Consider the following 397-nt stretch of genomic DNA (forward strand, 5'->3'; position numbering starts at 1 on the left):
TGGCAAATCTATGGGGATGAGTGCGCGCGTGTGTGTGTGATGGCCTGGCAAATCTACGGGGAAGAGCGTGTGTGTGTGTGTGTGTGTGATGGCCTGGCAAATCTATGGGGGAGAGTGCGCGCGTGTGTGTGTGATGGCCTGGCAAATCTACGGGGAAGAGCTTGTGTGTGTGTGTGTGTGTGTGATGGCCTGGCAAATCTACGGGGAAGAGCGTGTGTGTGTGTGTGTGTGAGATGGCCTGGCAAATCTACGGGGAAGAGCGTGTGTGTGTGTGTGTGTGTGATGGGCTGGCAAATCTATGGGGAAGAGTGCGCGCGTGTGTGTGTGATGGCCTGGCAAATCTACGGGGAAGAGCGTGTGTGTGTGTGTGTGTGTGATGGCCTGGCAAATCTACGGG

At 55.9% G+C, this 397-nt stretch overlaps 1 long non-coding RNA gene across 1 annotated transcript in view; it reads right to left on the bottom strand.

The window, feature by feature from the left end:
- Window positions 1-397, bottom strand: part of LOC118007080 — a 33,975-nt gene that overhangs the window by 13,409 nt on the left and 20,169 nt on the right. The gene's annotated exons all lie outside the window — the stretch shown is intronic.

The sequence above is a fragment of the Mirounga leonina genome, unplaced genomic scaffold, assembly GCF_011800145.1.
Source record: "Mirounga leonina isolate KUSES-001 unplaced genomic scaffold, KU_Mleo_1.0 Mir_101595, whole genome shotgun sequence".
NCBI lineage: Eukaryota > Metazoa > Chordata > Mammalia > Carnivora > Phocidae > Mirounga > Mirounga leonina.